Source organism: Puma concolor, chromosome D3 (genome assembly GCF_028749965.1).
Source record: "Puma concolor isolate L17-30 chromosome D3, mPumCon1.1.hap2, whole genome shotgun sequence".
In the NCBI taxonomy this organism is placed as follows: Eukaryota; Metazoa; Chordata; class Mammalia; order Carnivora; family Felidae; genus Puma; species Puma concolor.
This window is the reverse complement of record NC_141678.1, coordinates 51,211,511-51,219,008: the sequence shown is the minus strand read 5'-3', so window position 1 is coordinate 51,219,008 and position 7,498 is coordinate 51,211,511. Positions and strand designations below refer to the sequence as shown.

Here is a 7,498-nt window from a genome sequence, read left to right as displayed (position 1 = left end):
CTTCTTTTCACAAGTTTGTAAAACAGTGATTCTAGACTCCATTAGACTTAAAACGTTGTATTATAAATATTTTAACACCCTATTTCTATCCTAAAATGAAACACATAGATAATAACCTACCAATTAGGTTATTATCAGTACAAAACTCTAAATATAAACTAAATAGATAAAAATATCTTATAACAATATACATTTCAGTTTGAAAATGTTTGGGTATGACCTCATATAGAAGACATAATGAAATAAGCTACTTACTCTGGTTTGTAGAATATTTGTTAATTCAACAGCTACGAAAACAGATTGATATGAATGTGTTGTTCTGGAATGCCAAACATTAACATTGCTGTTAGTGTTGTATTTTCTAAAGGTGGGAACAAGTTTTCACAAAGTAAAACTTCTGTTGATTTACATGATAGCTGCTTTCCTGAAAAATACGGTGTGCATTAAAACTACATAAAACCATTTTTGTGTATGTTATATGAATTGAGGTTTTAGGGAAAGAGAGTTCTTAACATTATTTTAGACTATATGAATATGTCAGAGATATTTCAAAAGCTGATCAGAATGTAGGAAAAATCTTTGTTATGTCCTATGAATTGCCAGATGTCTAGCTTCCCTGCTCACCTCTGTACTAAATATCAGAAGTACATTCACATTAATGGGAAACCACAGAAGCACACATGTGCACTGAAAGTTCCACCTGGAGAGCAGTAATGTCCAACTGAGAACAAATTACATAAGAGGTATAGTTTACACTTTGCTCTTTCATTTATTTCTTAACACAATATACCTGGCTCTAGTCCCTACCATTTCTATGTAATATTCTATTAGGTAATATATCACATTTGTTGAGCCATTTCTTATCTTGCTGGACTTTTAGGTTGCTTTCACATTATGAAAGTAATGGGCATATGTTTATGGACGTATGTTTTTATTCATCTCAGGAATTTCAGGATTGAAAGCAATAGAACTGTTGGGTTATAGAGGGGGGTGTATGTTTAACTTTAAAAGAAATTGCCAGATGTTTTCCAAAATGATTCTCCCATTTTACACTCCCATCAGCAAAGTATGAGCCACGTTTCAAATATCCACCATCATCTAGTGTTTTCCATCTTTTTACTTTTAGACAGTTTAATAAGTGTGTTGTATCTACTTGTAGTTTTAATTTGCATTTCTCTAATGGCTCACGTCTTAAAAAATGCTTTGATGTATTCATTGGCCACTTGAATATCTTCTTATTGTAAAATTTCTCTTCAAGACTTTGCCCATTTTTTTGAGGCGCCTGGGTGGCTTGGTCGGTTAAGCGTCTGACTTCGGCTCAGGTCATGATCTCACCGTCCGTGAGTTCGAGCCCCGCGTCGGGCTCTGTGCTGACAGCTCAGAGCCTGGAGCCTGTTTCAGATTCTCTGTCTCCCTCTCTCTCTGCCCCTCCCCTGTTCATGCTCTGTCTCTCTCTGTCTCAAAAATAAATAAACATTAAAAAAAATTTTTTAAAAAGACTTTGCCCATTTTTAAATGAATTGGTTTGTCTTATCTTGAAATTTTTATATATTCTGGACACAAGTCTGATAGATACATGTATAGCATATTTTCTGTCAGTCTGTGGCTTGCCTTTTAACTTTCTTAATTTTATAGTTTCCAATACATAACCATTTTACTTTGATGAAATCAAGTTGTGTTAGTTTTATAATGAATTAGAGCCCTTGCTTTATTTCCATTTTAGAAATATTTACTTATCCAAAAGTCTTAAAAACATTCTGTTTTATTCTAAAATAATATTATTTTAGTGTTCACATGAGTCTATATAACACACTTTGATTTCATGTCTGTGTATGCTGTGAAGTGAGGATCAAGTCTTATTTTCCTTCCCCATGTAGACATCCAGTTGCCCTAACATTACTATGGATCCTCAATGAATTATAGTGATAGGTTTGTTAAAAATCAACTGTGTTGCTCTATTCCTAGCCTCTATCTTGTTTATTGATCTGTAAGTCTATCTCAGTGGTCATACCTTACTCTCTAAATTAGCATACATTCATAATAAGTTTTGATTAGTCAAAATAGTCCTGGAAAGAACATCCTGAAGAAAATTAAAATTGGAAGGCTCAAGAATTCTCTGAAATTTCAATAGTTCAAATAATCAATATGCTGCTTCTTTCTATAAAATGCAACCCTTTTAGAAGTCTCTCTTATTCCTTCCCTCTACTTTTTGTATGTTTCTGGTTTTGAGATAATATTGCAACTAAAGAAAAGTAGCCAAAATTAGTAAGGTAGTTCCTGAATACTCTTCACATATTTTCCCTAAAGGTTAACACAATTTGAAGAACTGATATTTCTTCTATAAATTCTATAATTCATCAGTAAAATAATCTTGGTATGGAATTTTTTTATTGGAATATTTGAAAGTGGTACTTCAATTTCCCTCATTGAAGTAGGATGAGTCACCTTATTTTCTTTTTGAATAGGTTTTAGTAAATTGTGTCTTTTAAGGAATAGATTGATCCCTTTCATCCAAGTTGTCCAATTTATGGGCACTGAATTCTTTGTAGTATTTATTTATTATCCTTTTAATGTCTATAGACTATAGTAATGTCCATGCTTTCATTCTTATTAATAATTTGCATCTTCTCTCTTATCTAAAATTCAGTCTGTGTAAAGGCTTATCCATTTAATTGACTTTTTAAAAAAAATAAACCCAGCTTTTAGTTACATTGATTTTCTGTACTATTTTCCTGTTTGCAATTTCATTGATTTTTGCTTTTAACTTTATTATTTTCTTCCTTCTGCTTGCTTTACATTCAATTTACCCTTAAAGGTAAAAGCTTAGAATTCTAATTTGAGACCTATTTTATAATATAAATATTTATTACTATAAACTCCCCTCTAAGCAATGTTTTAGCTATGTACCAACGATTTGATCTGCTGTATTTTCATTTTCATTCAGCTTAAAATATTTTTAATTTCCCTGGAGACTTCTCTGACTCATAGGTTATTCAGAAATATATTGTGTAGTTTCTAAATATTTGGGGATTTCCAGGCATTTTACTAATGTTTTCTTAATTAATTCTGTTATCATTCAAGAACATTATTTATGTGATTTCTATTGTTTTAAATTTGTTAAAGTTTGTTTTATAGTTGAGAATGTGATACATCTTTTTTAAAATATTTATTTATTTATTTTGAGAGAGAGAGAGAGAGCATGTGGGGGAAAGGCAGAGAGAGGAAGAGAGAGAATTTCAAGCAGGCTCGCATGAGTGCAGAGCCTGATGTGGGGCTTGATCTCACAAACCATGAGATCATTACTAAAGAACTGAAACCAAATCAGATGCTTAACTGACTGAGCCACACAGGTGCCCAGAGAACATGGCCCATCTTAAAGAGTGTTATATGTGCACTTAAAAAAATAACGTGTGCTCTGTATTTGTTGGGTAAACAGTTCTATAAATATCAATTAGGTAAAATCAGTTGGTAGTTTTGTTCATGTCTTTTATGCTCTTACCGACTTTGTGTCTATTCTATCAATTGTTGAAAAAGGGTGTTGAGGTCTCCAATTATAATTTTGTATTCATCTATCAAGTTTATTAATTCCTTATTTGGCTCTGTTCAGTGTATTGATGAGCCTATTGGAAGCATGCTTCTTCTCTGTTACATTTGTGTTTGTGTGTGTGTGAGCATGTGAGTATTTGTGTATTTAGTATTTCTGATCATTCTTTCTTATAGTTTCCATCTCCTTGTTGAAATTATCTATCTGATCTCACATGCTGTTTACCTTTTCCATTAGGCCCTTTAACATATTAATCATAGTTATTTTAAGTTTCTTGGCAGATGGTCCAACATCTGCCTCATATTTTAAGTCTTCTTCTGTTGGTTGGTTGGTGGCTTGGCAGTGGGTTGTTTTTTTCTTTCTTCCTTCTTACATGCCTCATAGATATGTGTTAAAAGCTAGACAGCTTCAGTAAGTCAGTAATGACTCAGGTAAGTTATTGCTATGCCTGGAAATTTTTTTCCTTCTACTAGACATTAATGTTGGAATTTGAATTAATCTAGGCAGGGATTGAACCAGCACCTTCAATGTGCCACAGAGTTCAAATTTCCCTCTGATCTTCTGTTAACTGTTTAAGGGAGGGCTGATTTTCCAGTTTTCTTTCTTCTTTCCCCCCATACTCCTTTAGTGGCCTGACATATTTTACTTCATGTTTCAATTCAAAAGTTATTTAGTCTGCTAAACCTTTCCTAACTCCCCCAGGCAAACGTAAGTATTGTTACCATAGAGTTAAATGAAAATCTGTTCTTATTGTTCATTTTCATGACTTTACTCTTCCACTAAATTGTGTGTTTATTTTGACTTAGAAAGGAGACTGGAAAAGTGTGATTTATTTTGTTACTAAAGGCATAAATATATGGATAAATGAATGAATGGATAGAATTTCTATTTTGTCCATAGTCACTTAATACATGAAGAATGCATGCTACAGATGCAGTCATAAAGGTTATGAAAATTAACACAATATGAATTTAGTGGGTGAAAATTTGATATTAATCATAATATTTATGCAGTATTTACTATTTTTATGAATAGACATAATTGCCTCACGTATATAAATTAAATTTATCCTGACAACAGTAAGTCAGATACAATAGTTATCCTCTCTTTTGAATGAAGCAACTTAGCCAAGAAGGGGTAAAGTGATTTGCCCAAGGTCATACAACTTTTAAATGGCATAGTGAGGATTCTAACTGAAACACATTGATGTCAGAGTCTGTGCTCCTGACCACTTTCTGGTTAAACTCACAGATATAGACATTCTTTAGAGAGTTTTTCAAATGGAGAAAAGACAGAAATCATTTCTGTAATGACTAAACTGAAGAACAGTATTCAATGTAATGACTGTTGATGTTTTCTCGGTTAATTTATATAAAGCCAGAGTTAATAAGATTTGCAGGGACATTAAGAAAAAAAGGAAGAAAAAAGCAAGCAAGCAAGCAAGCAAGAAAGATCCTTATATAGAATTAAGGATTCTATAAAGGTATTATATAAGCTTTATAAAGCTATTCTAAATATTTAATCATTAAAAATACAAATAGGTTTACTTTATCAGTTACTTTTGAATACAAAAATACTAGATTGAGCTCTGGCACTGGGGTTGAGGAAGACATGGGCATGTCTAGAAACTGTCGGCTAGGGCAATGGAATGTGTGTGATTTGGATTAAGGCTCCTGTTGCCAGAAAACTGAAATTTGAGGATAGGGTAACTGTTGCACAATAACAATGTTTTATATATTGAATGGGCAAAGAAACTCTGAGCATTTTATGAAATACAGGTCATATTATGTAACCTGTCTTTGGATAATACTCTTCTCTAAGACCCATTAAGAAATGGATTTGAACAAAATTTATAAGAAATATTTTATTAAAACCTTTATAAAAGATAGAGATGCAGGCAATACACATTTCAATAAATTTTTAATACTCTATCAGAATCTGGTTCAAGTAAGTTATTGTTTTCCAATTTGGTGCAGACATGTAGTGGCCCTTCAAGGCTTTATTCCAGCTCATTAATTCAATGTTCAACATATTTAGCCTGTTTTTAGGCACATTTTTTGTTTCAAGAATTACATGTGGTTTAACTTTAAGAATTTCAATTTATTTATTTTTTATTTTTTACTTTTTAAGTAAATGTTTATTTATTTATTTTGAGAGAGAGAAAGAGAAAGTACACACAGTTGGGGAGGGGCAGAGAAAGAGGCAGAGAAAGGATCCCACATGATCAAAGGATCAAACATGAGCTGATCTCACCCACAGTGAGACTGGGATCTGAGCTGAAATCAACAGTTGAACGCTCAACTAACTGAGCCACCCACGTGCCCCGTAATTTATTATTTTTAAATAGATTTGAATTCTTCTGTTATTTCCTCACTTTAATCATGATTATTCTTTCTTCCATTCTTTGTTCACCCATAACAGGTTTTAAAAGTTTACATCTGGGGGCACCTGGGTGACTCAGTCAGTTAAGCTCCGACTTCAGCTCAGGTCATGATCTCACTGTCCATGAGTTCGAGCCCCATGTCAGGCTCTGTGCTGACAGCTCAGAGCCTGGAGCCTGCTTCAGATCCTGTGTTTCTCTCTCTGAACCTCTCCTGTTCATGCTCTGTCTTTCTCTGTCTAAAAAATAAATAAACATCAAAAAAAATTTTTTTAAGTTTACATCTGAATGTTCTATTAATATTCTGAGAGTTTAATTATCGAGAGGTAATATTTTGATTTTTTTTCTGCTTATCCTTGTTCATGGTGGTTTATTTTTGTCATGCTTTCTGAATTTTGTTTTGTGGACTTATGTTTGTAAGGTTTTATATGTGGAAAATTTTTTAACGTTAGTATGAATACCTCTAGAGAGATGTTGAGATTGCTTCTGCCAAGGGCCGTGTTTCTTTTCTACCCTGCCATAGAGTCGGTAGATCTTTTAAAAACCAGTCACACAGGTCTTCTGTTCCAACTTTATATCTTGACTGGGCCCAAGACCATTTTTCAATCGCTCAGAGTGACATGTATGAGTGTGTGTGTGTAGGGGTGTGTGTGTGTGTGTGTGTGTGTGTGCGTGTGTGTATTTAGGGTGACTACTTCAAAGATCTTTGAAATCTATTATTTTAATATTGTCATATTTAGTCATAATAAGTCATGTCATACTTAGTTTCATCACATTGCATATTAATAACTTCAATTTCTAGTTCTTTATTTATACTACCAACTATGAATGTTAATTATGAAAAGATAATTAAACAGCATACATTAATTTTCACAAAGTCATAAATGAGAAGACTTTCATTGGATTTCAGTCTTGAGATACAGAGTATTAGAATATACTTGGCTTATCATTGCTATTTCTGAAAACTGATTTCAGGGGGAAGAAGTTTGCTATTATTTCTTACCAAATGAATTTCTTAAAGACACAAATTAACCAGGACTTGATGACTCTAATCATATAGTTGTACTACTAATATGTGAATAATTGGATTAAAATTTATTAAAAAGCAGATTGGTTCTATTAACCAAAATGTCCAAATCTTTGAGCCAATTTTTTGATGAAAAGGTGGAGATTTTCCCTTGGATGGCATGTGTGAATCAATTTCTTTGATAGGGTCAAGACCAAGTTACCTAAACTCTAGGTAGCACTGTAAACTATTCTATTGTGCAATTCATTAAGGATAGTAAATGGTTTATTGTTCGATTTATATTACTAATTGTCAAGTGCTAATATAGCCCATGTTAATTGTTTATCTTAAAGGAATTTCAGAAAGTAATAAACTGACTTAAACACCATAGTCTTGAGAAAAATATTACCACCTTGGTATTAGGTTTCATATCAAATCTGTTATAACTATTAGAAGAGCATTTGTATTCTTCCTTCCTTGCCTTAACCAATTAATGATTGAAGAATTCTCAACAGACAAAATGCAAGGCAAGTCATCAAAGGCTTGATACTGTGCATCTCATAGCTCC

At 32.8% G+C, this 7,498-nt stretch overlaps 1 long non-coding RNA gene across 1 annotated transcript in view; it reads right to left on the bottom strand.

The window, feature by feature from the left end:
* Positions 1-267: 267 nt before the first annotated feature.
* LOC147575564 (uncharacterized) overlaps positions 268-7,498 on the bottom strand; it is a 43,490-nt gene continuing 36,259 nt past the window's right edge. The window contains exon 3 of the long non-coding RNA XR_015242515.1: positions 268-424. This is a non-coding gene — a long non-coding RNA (uncharacterized LOC147575564). The remainder of the gene's footprint in view (positions 425-7,498) is intronic.